Source organism: Ascaphus truei, chromosome 4 (assembly GCF_040206685.1).
Source record: "Ascaphus truei isolate aAscTru1 chromosome 4, aAscTru1.hap1, whole genome shotgun sequence".
Classification (NCBI taxonomy): Eukaryota; Metazoa; Chordata; class Amphibia; order Anura; family Ascaphidae; genus Ascaphus; species Ascaphus truei.
The window spans coordinates 287399898-287417926 of NC_134486.1; the positions used below are offsets into that span (position 1 = coordinate 287399898).

Below are 18029 nucleotides of genomic sequence, written 5' to 3' on the forward strand. Positions count from 1 at the left end.
GAGATGGGGCAGTGACATCTTCTGCGGTGCCAGGGGGGGCCTGGGCCTTCAAGGGCCTTTTCTTCTGCCTCTTTCTTTGGGGGAGAGGTGTAGACGTCACTGTCCGAGATGGGGCAGCGACATCTCCTGTGGTCCCAGCGGGGGCCTGGGCCCCCGAGGGTTCCGCTGCGGTGGGCGCAGCGGCACAGGGTGTTTCCTCCTGGGGGGAGACAGCGCTAACAGAGGCTGGCCGCTCCAGGGCGACCCCCTCTCCTTCCTTCCGCTCTCCAGGAAGAGGTGCAGAAGTCACTGTTCCGGATGGGACAGCGACATCTCCTGCAGTCTCAGGAGGGACCTGGGCCCTTGAGGGCCCCGCTGTGGTGGGCACAGCGGTACCGGGTGTCTTGGCAGAGGGAGGGGCGGGTGCAGGAGTTGGGATGGGTCCTCTATTCCCTTTGAGGCAACTCCTACGAGTGTGCCCCAGCTCCTTGCACAAATAACATCTAACCCCCTCCGTGCCATAAAACACAGTATATGCTATGCCCTCGTAGGGCACCCTAAACGAACCCTCCACAGATTCAGTGCTCCCTGGCAGCAGCAGTTATACCTGCCGCCTAAATGAGAGCACGTGCCTCAGCGCTCTATCTCTGCAGCCCAAAGATAATTTTATTATGGGTGACTTAATGTCTCCCAGGGCTTGCAGGTACGGCTTCATGAGGCAATCTGGGATGAAGGGGGGCACATTTGACAGAATGACCTTTGTGCCTAACCCCTCCATGGGTTCCATAGGGATGTATTTCCCCCCTACACTGATGCCTTTCTGCACCAGGGTGTGAGTGGCAGCCAGCGTACGGAGGAAGAAAATGCCCCTCCCATACATTTTGCTGGCCGCCACCACAGCAGAGGGACCCACCACATCAGCCACAGCCCTCACATATATCTCCATGTTTAGGCCAGGTGACATTGGGCACCTCACCCCAAGCTTCCTGCTCAGACGGGGCATGGCCCCAGCATTGTTGTTGCTGGGGTCAACGCCTGCAACTGCCACATGCGCCCATGTTGGAACTGGGACTGCAGGGGTTACGCTGCTAACAGGTGCTGGGGGAGGCGTGGCCAGGGCACTGGAAGGACCAGGCCTAGGGCTGTGACTAAGAGTGTTGCTCCTAGGGGCCACAGTTTTTGGTGTTCTATATCCGGGCGTCGCCCCTGTTGCCGCACTTGTCCTATTCCCCTTTCCAGGCATGATAACAAATAAGCCTCTAAGTCAGGGGAAGGTATTGCTTAGTGAGAGAGGTATTGAGAGAAAAACTGTCCCTTTAAGAAGAGATCTCTCTGCAAGGGGAAAAAAACACCAGCTTTTAAAACCTGCTGCAGTTTTAAATCTTTTTCCTCTTATTATTAACTCTCTCTCTGTTATAGTAAGCAAACACCACAATTTACAAGTCTTTATAGAAAAGACACAGAGTTCTCAATAGCAAGTGAAAAAAGGAATCAGGCCTAAGAAAAACAAAAGAGTGAAATTGGAAGTTTAAACAACCAGTAAAAAACCTCCAGTAGTGAGGGAGGAGAGAGGGGGTGAGACTGCAGTTTTCCAGCCAGCTAAACTGCAGCTATGCTGGGTTAAATCACTGCAGCCCCTGGGTGAAAACCAAAAACGGTTTTTAAGCCTGAAAATACACCCAAAACCCTATATAAAACTCCCAGTATACTCACAGTATACTCCCTCACAGATCCACAGCAAAAAATACCAAATAAAGAAAGAATAAAGCTGATTCCTTACCAAATGCCTGGGAGCTCTGTACATACACTTCTGAGGTGGCGCAGCAGCAAGTGATAGTGCTGAGGTGAGGGAACCAGCAGCGGGTGATAGTGCTGAAGTGAGTGACGCAGCAGCGGGTGATAGTGCTGGAGGTGAGTGAACAGTTTGTGTTTTAAATGTTCGATTGAGCAACCTAATTTCTCCATTTTTACATGGTGTGGCGATTTTCACTTCTCATTCGCCACACCCGTGGCTACATTGAAAAATAAGTTGCCCACCTCTGGCCTAGAACAACCAAACTTGGAAGGATTACTTTATGTATCAAAATAAGGCGCTGTCATGGTTTGGATCCTCTCGAACACTCCAACGGGGGTGCTGCTAGGAACGTTATCTTCCATAGGTTATCGCAAGCAAGTCAACAACTGGATGTTGTACCTGGTAGTCTATGTATCCAGCATGTGACATCATACTGGTGACATCATACTGGTGACATCATAATGCACATAACCAAGTGGCAGATGAGGAGAGTCAGATAGCTATAAAGTTTACACAGAAAAAAAGACAGAGAGGAAGTCAGTTGGCCCATGAGGAGAAAGAAAGAATGCTGGAGAAGGAGAGAGGCGGAAAGAATTGGGGACATCATAAGGTATTAAAGGAAAGGGATGGGAGGGAGACAGAGGTGAGGGGGAGGTGGGAAAGAGTTTGTTCATAAGCTGGTATCTACAGTATACAGGAAGAGGCAGAAAACCGCTCTCCTAAAACCTATTTGCAAGATAAATCACTGCATTTGCCAAAACACTGTTGCATGTCATTACCAAAGACTCTAGCTGCTGACCTGCAGATTCCCGTGGAGACAGTAAGTGTGGACCAGAGCCGTTTGCTTTTCATGAAGTCATTGTGAAATGCTTGCACAAGGCTGTGGTGGTGCTGTTAGTATGCTTTTGGCCACCCTGTGTCAAAGAAATATCTGGAGAATGTTAGACTGAGCACTGTCACTCACTCAGATAAATAAAGCAGCACAGCAAAGCCACTTAGCCAAGGCAACACAAAGATACGCACAGTGCCTGTCGTGTGTGTGTGTGTGTGTGTGTGTGTGTGTGTGTGTGTGTGTGTGTGTGTGTGTGTGTGTGTGTGTGTGTGTGTGTGTGTGTAATCCAAGCGTTTATAAACTCGCATTGCTTTCCTATCTTCTAACTATTCACATCAACTTTATCTTAAAAAGGCAATCCAAGCAGCACTTAAAAAAAAAAATATATATATATATAGATTTTTTTTTTTAATTTTAATATATGCAGCCTTTGATTACCTTTATAGAAAACCAATTACCTACGGTGCCGATCGATAAGTTCTCCTGTAATCGATCAGCAAAAATCCTGTTTCCCAGGGCTCACTCAATGGCGGCATTTCTGTTTCAATCAATCCTTCAGTCAGCGTAACTCAGCAGCTACAATGTGTTCTTATAGAACCAAGGTAACATTATCTGTTACAGTTTGCTGCTCAAACTGCTGGGAATATAGGCAACAAATTATCACCAACAGGAAAATGTTACAAAGATCTTGCTGGGGAGGTGCGCTAAATCCGCTATAGAAATCACAGTATATTAAAACTCATTAAAAAAAATGCATTAAGAGTTGAAAAAAAAAATGCAAGTATTTAATACTACAGTATATATATATACATACTGTAGTATTAAATACTTGCATTTTTTTTTTCAACTCTTAATGCATTTTTTTTAATATATATATATGTAAAACCATATGTAAAACCAACCCCACACTGATGAGACCCATCAAGGTCGAAACAGCTGTCTGTGGGTGGTTTTCTGCGGATGACGTCACGGGAATCGTGCTGGATACCGGACCGGTATAGATTCAAAGCAGTTCGATTGCAAGCATTGGTGAAAGTCCACTGCACACCTTCCCTGAAGTCAGTTAATCTGACGAAACGCGTAGGGAAGGTGTGCAGTGGACTTTCACCAACGCTTGCAATCGAACTGCTTTGAATCTATACCGGTCCGGTATCCAGCACGATTCCCTTGACGTCATCCGCTGGTCCGCGGCATCTACCGTCCCCGGTGGGAACCAAAGATCAACTGGTGGTGTGTACCCGGTGAGAGACCATCGCGGAGTGCCTGATACGTCAGTTCCTGCAGGCAGTGAACAACGGAGGCAGCATTCTGTTCCAGTGGAGTCACGGAGGGATTACAGCAGCAAAGCAGCGTTTCCTGGTCCTAGGAGCATGAGTATATCTCATACAATGCTTTTAATTGTTTTATGTTTGTGAGTTCATTTTTATTGAGATTTTTGGGAATTAAATATATCGATTTTTGCACAGTAATGCACTAGGATTTGGCGCTTTTTTTTTTCTTTCTTTTATCTTTCTATGCAGGTGGAGAGGGAAGTGGTTGTGCCCTTTTAAAGAAGCTGCCTGTCGGTCCTAATTTTGCTACTGTTACTCCCCAATCATTGGACTTATTTGTTGGACTCTATAGGACTATCTGCATTGAGCAGATCAAGGAAAGTTCACAGCACCACACACATTTTTTTGTTTAAATTGTATTTTTTAGCTGTTTTTATTAGACATCCATTATGCACTATTGGTATATTTATTTCATTTTATAAGGATATATTATATTATTATAATTATTATTATTATATTTTTTATATAATCATTATCTATTAGTCTATATTTAGATTTCCTATATTTCTGGCTATTCACACACGAGCGCAGACCTTAATTGTATATATTGCTAATATATATTGCTAATATATATTGCTAATATATATTGCTAATATATATTGCTAATATATATTGCTAATATATATATATATATATATATATATATATATATATATATATATATATATAAAGCAGAAAGTAGCCGTGTTAGTCCAGTTGCGATAGTGCAGAATAAATGAGTTCTTCAGTATTAGGTGATACCTTTTTTATTGGACTAACAATTTATGTCATAGGACAAGCTTTCGAGAGTTCTCCTCTCTTCTTCAGGTCAGCAATACTGATTTACATAGGAATCAATGCTAAAACAGTGTAGAGAAAAAAACCAAAAAAAAAAAAACCCAGATATTTACTGTAGATAAGGTCGGGTGTTAAGTGTTTGAAGCCAAGGGATAGTGTCAAAGAAAGGTGGGGAAGGGATGCTGGGGGGGGGGGGGGGGGGAGGGGAGAGAAAGTGTGGATAAGAATAGAGGCAAGCAGGATAATTACAGACAATTTTGGTAGGGTGTGAGAAAACCCATGTCCACATTAAGTCCCTTGGTTTTGGTGTCAAAGAGTCTTATCATTCTGAGCTCAAATGTTTTCCGTTCTTGGGTGCTTTTAAACATTCCATTGAGGATTTTGATTTTTAGATCATTTATGGAATGATCTGGTTGTGAGAAGTGATGCCCCACAGGTGAGCAGTATCTTCCTTCTTCGTGATGGAGTATAGAGTGTCTGTGCATATTTATTCTTCCTTGTAATTTTTGGCTGGTTTCCCCAATGTAGCAACCTTGGTCACATTTGTTGCATTGAATCATATACACTATATTCGTGGATGTGCAGCTGTATGATCCTTTAACATTGAATGTTCTATGGTTGTGACTGGCTGTGGGATCCTGGCAAATATGTTTGCAGAGTTTGCAGCGTTTGTTGCTGCACGGTTTTGTGCCATTATCCATGTCTTTAAAATCGTTGTGAAGTTTTCTGCTGACTAATTTCTGTTTGAGGTTTGGTGGTTGCCGGAATGCAAGAATGGGGGGTTTGGGAAAGATTTCTTTTAATGTCGCATCCTCTGTCAGCATGGGTTGCAGATCTTTGATTATTTTTCGTATTCCCTTTAGGGTAGGGTTGTATGTGGTCACTAGTGGTATGCGTGTGGTAGGTTCTTTCTGTCTGTATTGTAGCAGGTGTTCTCGTGGGGCTTTTAGTGCAGATGTAATAGTTTTGGCAATAGACTTTGGTTTGTATCCCTTCTGTCTGAACGATTCGGTCAGGGTTGTGAGATGCCTGTTTCTGTCTTCAGTGTCAGAGCATATGCGGTGGTATCTTATAGCCTGGCTGTGTATAATACCTTGTTTGGTGTGAGTGGGATGGAAGCTGGAGTTGTGGAGGTTTTTGGTTTTTTTCTCTACACTGTTTTAGCATTGATTCCTATGTAAATCAGTATTGCTGACCTGAAGAAGAGAGGAGAACTCTCGAAAGCTTGTCCTATGACATAAATTGTTAGTCCAATAAAAAAGGTATCACCTAATACTGAAGAACTCATTTATTCTGCACTATATATATATATATATATATTATATATATATATATACCATAATACTGAGTTAAATTATGGTGAGTAGAAAAAGTGACAAAAACCCTCCACAGGAAAGCAAATATGCAAATATAGCTGTATGCTCATCTGCATGTCTTAGGCAGGTCTGCAACCCCGCCTTTCCCCATTATCACCCAGCATACAGCACTGCTCATTTGCATGTCATTTCCCAGAATCCCTTGCTGCAGTGGAAGTGCTGTATGATAATGGGGAAAGGTGGGGTTGCAGACCAGCCTAAGACATGCAGATGAGCATACAGTTGTGTGTGTGTGTGTGTGTGTGTGTGTGTGTATATATATATATATATATATATATATATATATATATATATATATATATATATATATATATATATATATATATATATATATATATATATATATATATATATATATATATATATATATATATATATATATATATATATATATATATATATATATATATATATATATATATATATATATATATATATATATATATACACACACACACACACACACACACACACACAAAACAGCCCAGCAGCAGCATGTGTCGCACAAGGTAAACTGATCAAAATTCTGTAGACTCAGGAGAAAATGTTAATCTCTTCCTCAAATAATTCTTGACACTTTTCCCTCCTCATCATAGACCATGTGATACATTTCACTATTTATTGCTAGAATTCTTCTCTGCAAAGGAGAAGTTTTTAAAGGTGCAGTCCCGCTGAGCCACCGACACATTGCTTGTACTTGATAGCTCTGATCGCACGAGTCAAGTCATCTAGAACAGAGGTGGCCAACTCCAGCCCTCAAGGGCCACAAACAGGTCAGGTTTTCAGGATATCCCTGCTTCAGCACAGGTGGCTCACTCAATGATCCTGTTCTTTTTATAGTCAACGACTAAGCCACCTGTTAAGCAGGGATCACCTGAAAACCAGACCTGTTGGTGACCCCTGATCTAGAAGTTATTAATCTTACAAAATGGAAGATAATCCTTGGAGTCTCATTTAGGTCACAGCCCCACGGTGCAACATATACTAGAGCTGTAATACAGGTAAAGCATTGTATCGAGGCAAACGTGGAGCAATTCTGATGGAAAAATAACTGCACCCTATGTTAAAGCTGCAGACCACGCAATATCCCACGTGTTTAATTTTATTTTTTTAATAAATTATTTGTGTGCTATGAGAAAACTTGTAGCTTTTTTTAATTTTTTTAAAAACAACTCTAAATGACATGTATTATAATGTAAAGGGGTTTTGGCTGCACACCACAATATAATAAATACATACAGTTTACCGGTGCTGCTGGTTCAAGGAAGTACCTGCCAGGCAAATTCCAATGTACACTGAGGAAAAAAGAGAGATCCAGCGCTCCACGGATTTCAAGATAAATGAATTTAGTGTGGCACAATAAATTCATTTATCTTGAAATCCGTGGAGCGCTGGATCTCTCTTTTTTCCTCAATGTATTATAATGTAACACGCATTTTTTGTTTCTATAATAACATCCCCTTCCTCTTCTGAAACAGGCTCTGGCACACCCCTTTTTGAGCCCTGCCCTCTCTCTAGCAGTGCACCAATTGTATCTAGTGACTGCCTGGTCACATGATCTTCCCCACAGAACTTTGCATCTTTGGTTCATTGACAGATCTTTAGTGAACCCCCGAGCCGAATCTTCGCCGAACGATAAAAGGAGAACGGATCGATCAGCAACTTAGCCAATTACTTCTTGTGTGGATAATAATGATACACATATTAAAAGAGGGTGTGGGGGGGGAGGGGGAACAGCAGCTTGGACTGCTGCTTTAAAAAAAGAAGTCCCATTGAAGGGGAGGGGGTGGGTGTCTTCAGAATTGCTACACACTTGCTATGATACATACTTAGACCACTCAGTACTTTAGCAACACCTCTATCATTTTAAAGGACATTTAAGCAAAGATTGACCACAAATGCATCTTGATCTCTTCCACAGGTCCCCAAATCTGCTTTATTCACCACATTGTCACGTCATACAGATTAGGGTTGCCAGGTGTCCAGTATTGAACTGGACTGTACTGAATTTGCACACACTGTCAAGTAAAAAAAAAATGAAAGGTAACACTGGGCATATGTGTATACCTAATATGAGTATTACCTCTCTGGACATAGTGACCTAACTGGTTTGGGGGGCTGCGGGATATCCCCGAGCAGGGAGATTGCAGAGCTGCTGCTAGGGGGCTGGGCAGCTTCCTCCATCCCGATTGGCTGCATTACCCAGCAGCAGCCAATCAGGAGGTGTTGGGGGACTGACTGGGTGTGGGGCCAAGGAGAGGAGGTAACAGTATGGAGCGGAGAGGTGTGCGTGTGTCTCAAGCTCGTCGCACCTTTCACCATTGTGTCCAGTATTTTTGGATAAGCCACCTGGCAACCCTACATACAGTAGTATGGGCATGTCAGAGATAGATATATATATATATATACACACACACATACATATGTAACCCCTCTTTATCTTACCTCAGATTATATGGCCTATCACTGAGGTGGGAGCCTCAGTCTTAAGGGTTACTGTTTAATTCTTATAGTGTGGTACATGTGTGAGACTGTAGTGACTAGACAACACCGTGGTAATGAATTATAACAAGCTTTATATACTCATATAGCTATAATTTGTGGTGTTACATATCTCATGAATCAGTACGGTGACTCAATCTCAGAATCAATCCATACACATATATACTTAAACTATACAACAGTGTGAAAGCTGCGCAAACATAACTTTTACCTCTGTCCGGCCTCCCAATCATGGAGTACTGGCCTGTAGATCCTGGTGTGCTAGCACAATCGTTGCAGCTCAAACTGTGTGTGTGTTGCTGGCCTGGTGATTCACAAAGACCAAACTGATGGCAATATAACTGCAGTTTATATCCTTTGTGGGTTAGCTCACCCACTCCAACCTGGTGTAAATCCTGCACAGCTGGGCTCCCTAATCTCTCTCTGTAGTAGCCCCTGTCTGCCTGCTTCCCTCTGCAAGGTCTCTGCTGGGCCCTGCTGCATGCACTGGTCCAGTGGGGCAACTCTCTCTGCAGTTCCCTTGCTCTTAGGCTGTGTCCACGCTGCTGCTGACCGCGCTTGGTGCTGTCAGCACAATGAATGCGAATGTGTGCGGCCACGCTCGCGGGCACTAGGCGCTTGCCGAGACAGATGAAATTGTCTTCCAGGCGCCCTGAAGGGTCACATGACCTCCTCAACCAATCAGTGCCAATCACTATTCGACCACGGCCCCCCCTATTGCGTTTAAAAAAAATATGCCGGACAGCCGAGCACTCATGCTTGGAGAGTTGGTGACGTCACTGCTCTCAAGCATGAGCGCGATCAGCGGCACAGTGGATGCAGCCTTAGGGGTCCTGCATGGACTCTGTGCAGGATGGGCCTGCACACCCGCAAAGCCTCAGCTCCCTTTCCAACTGTCACCAACTGTCATTCCACTGGCTAAGCACAGTCACATGGTCCAGTGGAATGTCATTCTTAAAGGGGCCTTTTCTTGTGCTGATAGACACAGGGGGTTATATATATATATATATATATATTTTTTTTTATTTTTTTTTAACCACTATAACCCTACTGTGTGATGTGTGCCTAACACTTTGTTGGCCTGTCTGGCAGCGCTGGAGTTAAGACGTATGACAAAAGGTTAAGCTGGCCTTTCAAAAGCAGCGCAGCGGCTATTTTCAGAAAGAGGATGACCTAGAAACAACGGTTAAAAATACAGCACAGCACAAACAGACTGAACAGAACGGTAATGTGATCACAGGGAAAGCTGCACTTATTATTATGTATGTTTTGGAGAAATGATCTAGAAGTTGTGCCTCTTGATGTAGAAGGATACTTGGAAAGTGGGGAAGGAGCAGCAGCCATGTAGCTATGATAGTGTTATAATGCTCGGTAAAGGCACAGAGCCAGTTAACGGCATACATTGAAGTTTAAATAAAGTGGAGATGATCAGCAATGGAATATCGTTAGTATTTTAGCTATCTATAGACCTGCTTATTTCTAAAAACTGTCCCACGCGTGAGTCCTCGGTGTCCGGCCTGAATTTCCCACCGGGGGGGGGGGGGATGTCCTGTCACAAATGGAGTCATCGTGAAGTTGTAATCAATTGGCATCATCACTCTCTGCCCACTCCAGTGTGATGCCAATTCATGTCATTACGCCCTAGCCACTGCCCTGCGGGTGAGACACTCAATCACAGGAGATGTCCCCCCTGCCGGAATCACTGCCAGACTCCCCCTTTCACGGCCATGTGTGTGCTTTTAACATATACCAGGAGACCGTGAGAATAGCCCATGAGAAATGGGGCTTACAACGTGGGACTGTGTAAGCTGGCAGGTGTGTGTGTGTGTGTGTGTGTATATATATATATATATATATATATATATATATATGGATGGGTGTATGTATGTGTGTGCATGTATGTATGTATGTATGGTGTATGTATGGGTATGTGTGGATAGGTGTATGTATATATGTATGTATGTGTGGATAAGTGAATCTATGTATAGCTGTATGTATGTATGTATAGTTGTATGTATAGTTGTATGTATGGAGAATCGAATTAGCCTTCCTCCTTCCACTGTGCCGAGCGCCAGTGCTGCAGAGTTCTTACTTTAACATGCATTTTTTAATGTTCTGTTTGCGAGTGTAATTCATGTTGACTAGTATTTTTAATGGTTTTACAAAATTATTTTTATAGAACCACACTATGGAGCTTGCGCTTCTTGTTTTCTTTCTTTTTCAGTTTCAATCTTGTGATGTGGTTCATCACTTATAGAAGCAGCTGCTAAGTCTCCTTTATTGCAGGGGTGCACAAACGGGGGAGGTGGGGGGGTGCGGCAGATACAGAGACCCCGCACTCTTCTACAGGGCATTTAAATAAAATGCCGGAGGATCGTGTGAGGCCTCTGCAACTTCCCTTACCTGGTGTTGGGCGACGTGTCACCATGGCAACATGATATTACCTGACGCCAGAGATAAGGTAAGGAGGGGGACGCGAGCAGGGAGGGGGAGAGCAGGCAGGGGGGCACAGATTGAAAAGTTTGCGCACCCCTGCTTTAGTGTATATGTAGCCACCTTTCCCCCCGTGTCTAGGGTGACAGGGAGTCTGGGGTGTACCCGATTCATTCTGGTGACAGCGCCTCCACCTGTGAGGGATCCTAGCAGCGCTGGATAACCCCCTCACAGGACCCAAATACAATGAATACACACACTGTATATAATAACAGGTTTAGTGAACAGAGATATAATAGTAACACACGCATATCATGCAGGCCTCGCACGGCCTTACCCCCACACAATGCCCCAATGTTCAACCACCTTGTCCACAACCTGGTGAGTTTTCCCCCAATGTACTGAGGTGCCCTAGGCACCCAACCACCCAGTGTCCACAGGAGCCACAGACCACCCCAAAAACTGCGGTAGCGCTACCCACAGAACGTGTGTGAATTGTTGGTGCACTTGTTGATCTACCTACTTGGTTCCTGCTCCACTTTCGACTGGCGTGCTCTCACAAGTGCGCCAAATGTATCCTTTGCTCTGGCTGTAATCCCTGCAGCCCTATTGGCTCTGCGCCTGCATGTGATCTTACAGCCCCAGTGGCTGCTGGGGGTTGTAGTCCCCCTGCAGAGCGTTTCTAAGATGGCCACTGATGTACTGATGCCTCTGCCTGCGCATGCGACCGATATTGTAATAGCCACCGCAACTACTAAGACATTGCGCAGACGCACACTTACTGCGCATGCACAAGTGCCACACTGGCCGCCGGGACCTCGGGACTCTTCTGCGCATATTGCCACGCGCGGCAATTAAAGATGGTGGCGCCCTTACCGGCGTCCCGCCAAGGAGCTCCGGCGACCCGGTCGCTCGGCAGCAACCTCCCTGCACCGCAACAAAGGTAAGGGGCATCCAGAGGGGACCTGGTTATACACACACACACACGACTTCGGCTCTCTGTTTTTCCTCAATAGGACTACATCAGATCATTGGGATTGGTTTGCACATATTTTTTATTTATATCCATATTGTGTGATACGGTACATTATATTATTATCATTGTATATCACTATTATATGTGTTAATAGATTTTGTACACTGTATTGATTTACATATTTCCCAGATGGTTTGTCATACACCAATTCTTTATTCAAAATATAGGTAGCACTACTCACATTTTTTTTTAATAGATGTGTTTATATGTATTGTAGCCGCCGCGCCCCCTCCCCCTCCCCCTCCCCCCCCTTCCTCTCTGGGAGATCTTGCCTAAGCTACAGGTCTGTGTGGTGCTTTGTACCTGTTTGGCTCCAGGAGAGCTTCTGCAATGTTGGGGGGAGCAAGACAGGCTTTTGGTGATCCTCATGTTCTTCTCATTTGTGACAGCACCTCCAGTCACAGTAGGCTCCAGCAGAGCTGGAGGCAGTACCCGCCATGACAGCCTTTTCTCCCATACCTCTGCCTAATAGACCGCTACTCAGGCAGAAGTACATAAAAAGGATCTTTATTGGTGCAGCCACTGCAGATGTTAATCACAATGTTTGCAACATAGTAGAGAATGGGTTCCAGACCCCTGGATGGTGCGGCCAGAAGGTACTATTGAGGCCTTGTGCTCTGCACAGATCTTGGGTTCACTCAGCCCCAGGAGGGGCTGAAGGCACGTCTCACTCCCAGCTGGGAGGAACATGAACTTGGAGTGCATCCTCCCTAATGCAGAAATGGGAGGGCACAGGATCTGCACCATGATTGGCTGCACACAGATCCAGTGTCACCACCTCTCCAGCAACTCAGGGAGGCTGCATGAGGGGGGGGGGGGGGATAAACCATACAGGGTAGCCTGTCACTGCCTGTAGCTACTAGGGCTTACGTGACAGGAGGGGAGAAAGAGAGAGAGAAAGGGAGAGAGAAAGAGAGAAGGGGAGAAAGAGAGAAGGGGAGAAAGAGAGAAGGGGAGAAAGAGAGAAGGGGAGAAAGAGAGAAGGGGAGAAAGAGAGATGGGGAGAAAGAGAGATGGGGAGAAAGAGAGAAGGGGAGAAAGAGAGAAGGGGAGAAAGAGAGAAGGGGAGAAAGAGAGAAGGGGAGAAGGGGAGAAAGAGAGAAAGAGAGAAAGAGAGAAAGAGAGAGAGAGAGAGAGAGAGAGAGAGAGAGAGAGAGAGAGAGAGAGAGAGAGAGAGAAAGAGAGAGAAAGAGAGATAGATACACATATATATGAACAAAAAGAAGACAGAGCGCACAACCCCATAGTGTATTATTGTACATTTAATATAGGGAAGGGGATGGTGGAGGGATTAAAAACACTCACAAAGTGGAAATGAATAACAAGCAATTTGTGATATAAATCTCCACTGAGGCAGGCACCGTCTCGTGACACGTTAGCAGTCCAACAGGAATACTCCGAACAATGCACCCGACAGCCTTCGTCCTCTGAATGATCAGTAGAAGTCCTCCACGCAATGTGGTATTGGAGCAGGCCTCAATACAGCATCATACACGCTCCGGCCGTAAAGCGTGCATGCGACGTGATGACATAATGTCGTAATGTACGTCCCTGACGCGTTTTGTCACAATAATGCAACTTTATCAAAGGGATAATGCACTCATAGTGTGAGGATGTAGAATGAATGTTGTGCAGTGGAGGTCACAACTGGGCATACATGCTTTATCTTAATGTTCATATTGACTGATAATGCATCTTATTATATTTTGATGTTTATGAACTAATACCTGTGATGTCTGTTCCTACTAGTTGCATAAGCGGATAAAATAGGTCATCTAATTACAATTTACATTTATCATGGTGGCTACTATTGCATACCCTCATCCGCTACATTTGTAGAATTATTGCTGCATTTAGTGTATCAGACTGTTCGTCAATTTTCATGAACTAAGCCTGATTTTTTTTAGTTGAAACCAGTTTTATTGCACCACTACACTAGCCCCAATGTGGGTAAGTGTATACTGCATTAGTGTGTCTACAGAATAGTTACCCCCACATTATTAAGGGGGGTCCTCGGATGGGTTAAGTAGCCATCTGTTCCGTTATAGCACATTTAAATTTAGATGCTTTAATAGGGAGTGGTTTTTCTTTCTGTGGCAGGTCATGGACTTGTATACCTGATCCCTTATAAATATATTTGTAATATCCAATAAAAGGGTTTTATCCGCACAACATTCATTCTACATCCTCACACTATGAGTGCATTCAGTGGGGCACATAAATACATACATACATACATATATAGTTAATACTGGAGTTAGAATTTTAGTTGAATACTACAGGAAGATCTGGACTCTGCACTTCAAAAACAACTACAACCTTGTAACTGTAAGAACATGAGTTTCTTAATGCTCTGAAATTTTGTACTCTTCCTATCCTCCAATACCCGGTTTAGTCTCTCCCCCTGTATCTCACTATGCCCTCCCTATTGCTTTTTCTGTTTAATGTTTCCTCACTCCTTTGTGAACGTTTCTGTTCTCTCCAACTTCCACATACCCCTCCTATCCACATTTCTTCATCTCTCCACCTATGTCTGTGCCCATACACTGCACCATTATTTATACACCTCTTTCACAACAACTTCTTTACCCCTCAATAAAAAGCACCCCCACAAATCCTCTTCACTTTCTACTCCTTCCTCCTGCTGGGGATATCTATCTTTCCCCTGATCCCAGACAAACACACCTGCTCTCTCCCACGTCTCCCTGCCATCTCCACCCATTCAAATGCTGTTAACCTTCTGATTTAATACTGACCAACCTTAAAACTCGCCTCACAAAAGAAGCATCCCAATAGCCTGCACTCATGGCTATTGTCCCACACCCACAGTCACTCCTACCACCCATTGTGACCAAGCACTGCCATCTACAGCACGTATTCCCTTACCTGCTGTCTCTAAGTCTCCCATCATACCACTTAGAATGTGAGCTCTTCGAGGCAGGAATTTCCTTTCCTATTGTCTGATTTTGCTGCACTTAATGTATTATTATTATAATTACCTGTACTGTATTCTTTGTGAAGCACCGAGTACACTTTTGGCGCTATATAAATAAAGACATACAATATAATACATACACACTTTGAGCCAAGGAGTATCCCGCAGCTGGATCACATTCATCTGTTTTGTGAGATGTGCTTCTTTAATATGATCAATACAAATTCATTCAAGCCTTGCCTAACAATGTTTTTGTATTACTAGATCATTCATTTATACACAAATATTGAATTTGAAATAATTACCGCCCCCAAAAAACGCTGAAGGGGATTTTGAATATTTGTTTCATGCTTTGGATTCGGCACCAAAACAAGTTTGTTCTTTTACGCCGAGGACAGCATGTTCTGCTCTTGCGTCTAGTAAACGCACGTTATTTTGTCATGCGTTTATTATGCCATGGTAGGCCGTGCATGCAAAAACAAAGTCCGTGTGCAATGTACCAGGGAGGGTCACACGTGTTTATAGAAGTGACAGGATAAGTTTCATTGGCTTGTGAAAGAGCATTTTGTAGCCAATGAGATTAATAAGAAAAAAAGCTATTGAACATAGTAATCCTTCTGATCTATTTACTCCCTATGCTCTGTTTGGGAAAGAGGGTGTCGTCTTTAAGTAGAATGAGGCTGTGGGACTCAAATCTCTGTGATAGCAGTTTATGGAATTGATACCACCTTGTGCCAAGCTTCTAAGGAAATAAACATGACACTGTATAGTGATACCAGGGCTGGGCCGAGACATTATTGCACCTTGGCAGACTAAAAATTTGGCGCCCCAGTAAAACAATTTTATTTTTTATAAAGGCGCCAAATTAGTAGTCCGCCCGCACACCGGAATGGAATGTTTGGCCGCGACCAAGACTGCTCCCCACCGGTCACCTCACCGCCTTCTGCCATCTTTAAATGTCCTCACCACTTGGATCTCCCCAGCCACAGGGCACCTCGCTCCGATGCCACTTTTGAGCACTCCCGCCCAGCAGGACACTCAGCTTGGCGTCAGCAGCCAGGACACATTTAACAATTTCCTCCGCACAGCGGGAAATGTAAAAATATGTCCTGACTGCTGGCGGCCAATCGGAGTGTCCTGTGCGCGGGCTTCCAAATGGCGTTGGACCGATGGCCGTGCAAGGTGCTGGGGAGATCCAAGCGGTGAGGACATTTAAAGATGGCACAGACAGCGGGGTGACCTATGGCGGAAGGCGCCCGGCCAGACCGCCCGTTAATCCGGTCCTGAGTGATACAAAGTACATCTACTGTATGTTTTTTTTCCTCCTCAACAGACCTCGTTAGAAAACACATATCCTTATAAGAAGAGTTGTCTAATATCTCGCAATAAAATAAGACTTGCCCTAAATGTGTAGGCTATGTCGCATCTCCAGCTGGCCAGGACAGTCAAGTGTCCTGACTTGGGATGGCTGGAATTGTTATGTTTCTGACTGCGGATTCTGTATTCTAAAGAAGGTGTCAGGAGGAGTCAGAAGGTAAAGACAGAGAAGAGCAGTCAGGTTCCCCAGTCAGCTATCTAAAGATGTTCCATTGTAACAAAAGGAATAAAGTGTGCTATCCATGCAACTGCAATGCGTCATTCTGTTCATATCTTGTCATCAATAATCATAAGTGTGCATGGCCCTTGTTTGAAGGTTGGTAACCCAATTTATGAGATCTGCAATGTTTGATCCTGTTCAATTGGAAGGTGCCAGCAAAATGTGCTGGGTCTTGTTTTGTATGTAAATTGAACTTTGGGAAGCTGTAGTCCTAATCTGTGGTGATATTGCAGCTTGCTTCTTTTCACGCTATTTCAGTTTGTTGATTATCCCATAGATAAGGTCTCCATTTTATTTCTATGCCCTCAAATTCATAAATCTGGTAATCAGTGACAAACAATAGGTGGTGATAACTGCATGGGGGAAACACGAGATTCAGTTTTACAGTTCAACCACTCTAAAAAAAAAAAAATTTAAAAAAAAAGTTCTTGCAACAAATTAAGGAAATAAAAACCCCTCTTAAAAATATTCAGCACTTATTGGTTACATTAGTTTTAATTCTACACACAATCCTGGTGCTGTTCTCAGAAAGGTCAGCCAGCAGGTCTTAATGTGAATAAATGATTGCATTGGAAGGGTAATCCAATCTTGGTGATTAGACCCTAAGCCGGTTGTGTTTGATATGATCTTCTCGTGATACTATTCCTGCTCCTTGTTCCCCTATCGTGTTGAACACCCTTCGTGAAATTTCCTGTGCTTTACTGAATGCCAGTTAGTACCCAAACACAAACATGGAAATTCACAAAATCCTATCCGAGCATAAGCCAGATTTCTTTTTTTTTTTTTTTTTAACAGAGACTTGGTTAAAGGAAAGCATTTTTTGTACCCTCTATGAGGCCATTCCTCAAGAATACGCACTCCTCCAAAAGGAGGAGTTGCTCTGATCAACAAATCTCATCTCAATTCCCATTTCTGGGCCAAAGGATCTTCCTTTAAAGCCACCAACTTTGAATTCCTTTGCGCAAAATTGATCTATACTAAAACTTCAGTCATCATTTTGGTGGTATACCACCCTCAAGGGATAACGAGGCATTTATTCAAGAATTCCTGGATTTGTCAACGTTGATATCTTTAGAGAATTACAACATCCTTATTGCAGGAGATTCCAATTTCTGATTAGAGAAAAATGGTCTCTCCTCTGGCCAAAACCTCTCTAGCAGCACTTCAGTATAGATTGTTTGAATTTGCTACTCCTGGGCCCATCCCACCTAGCCGGTCACACTCTTCACCAGGTATTTTCCCCCGGTATGGCCTTTACTCTCTGAAGGAAGGCCATAGTTTGGATTGGTCGGATCATGCCTTCATTGTATTTATCCTGCACTTGCCAGATAATACCTCAAAACCAAAATCGTCTGGCACAGTAAATGATATGGACCCTAATATTTTTGCTAAACAAGTTAGATCTGGCGCCATTAATTCTCGAAATTGCAAACCTC

General features: G+C 43.8%; 1 protein-coding gene across 2 annotated transcripts in view; it reads right to left on the reverse strand.

Annotated features, from left to right (window-relative positions):
• SESN1 (sestrin 1) overlaps window positions 1-18029 on the reverse strand; it is a 268236-nt gene that overhangs the window by 30044 nt on the left and 220163 nt on the right. Inside the window, exon 1 of one of the 2 annotated variants that reach the window (XM_075597585.1) lies at window positions 8804-8948. The exons of the other annotated variant lie outside the window; for it this stretch is intronic. The gene's annotated coding sequence lies outside the window, so the exon portion shown is untranslated. Of the gene's footprint in view, window positions 1-8803; window positions 8949-18029 lie in introns of those variants that run through there. 2 annotated transcript variants of the gene reach the window in all.